The sequence below is a fragment of the Monodon monoceros genome, unplaced genomic scaffold, assembly GCF_005190385.1.
Source record: "Monodon monoceros isolate NGI ecotype Baffin Bay Population unplaced genomic scaffold, NGI_Narwhal_1 Super_Scaffold_10, whole genome shotgun sequence".
NCBI classification, from domain to species: Eukaryota; Metazoa; Chordata; class Mammalia; order Artiodactyla; family Monodontidae; genus Monodon; species Monodon monoceros.
Genome location: NW_021703766.1, coordinates 55,392,572 through 55,393,589, shown reverse-complemented (window position 1 = coordinate 55,393,589; position 1,018 = coordinate 55,392,572).

Genomic DNA, 1,018 nt, shown 5'->3' with positions numbered 1-1,018 from the left:
CAATGAGGAAAACTGAAAAACTGCGAAGTAGAAAGGGGTTACCCTGCCAGCTATTAAAACGTACTCTTAATGTATCTATACTTAAAGCATAGTGTCCTCACAAATGAATAGACCAGTGGAAAAGAATACAAAGAAATAAACCAAGTCACATATGGACATTAGTAACTGATAAAGCAGGTATTTCAAACCACGAATGCAAAGATGGACTTTACGATAAATAGTTCAGGAACTTATTAGCCAGTTAGAAAGACCTAAACTTAAATGTAAACCTCATCTACTATGCAAGAATACAGCACAAAAGGATCCAGGATCTAAATGTGAAAATTGAAAAATTGCAGGTATTAAGAGAATCACGTGTGAATTATCTTGTAACCAGATGTAGGAAGAATTTCCAAATTATGACTTAAAATTCAGATACAATAAAATGATTTTTTAAAAGAAGGTTCATATGGAATACAACAAATAGTGGAGAACAAAGGAACAAAAATAATAGAGTAGCTTGTTTAACTTTGTAAGTTGTAAAACACCATAAGTAAAAAAATTGTATAAAACAAACGTATAGTTTATTAAACTTAAAGCAAATCCAATATAACCACAACCAGGTCAAGTAGGAAATCATGTCCCATGTTCTCCTTGCCAATTATCTATACCCTCCTCCTTAAAGAGTACAACTATTCTCACGTTAATTTGTAAGTTTTGCTCTATGATTTTAAAACTTAGATATGCATTTTTATCAATACAGCTTGATGGCATACGCTTATTCTCGGTAAGTGGAATGCTAAAGTATTTTCTATCTGGCCTCTTTTGGTTGGCATTACATTTGTAACATTCTTCTATGTTGTTACATGTAGCTCTAAGTGGTTCATTTATATTGGTGTATAGTATTACACTGATATTCCCACAGTTTAATAATGCTACACTTGGAATTCCCTGGCATTCCCACAGTTTAATAATGCTACACTTGGAATTCCCTGGCATTCCCACAGTTTAATAATGCTACACTTGGAATTCCCTGGCA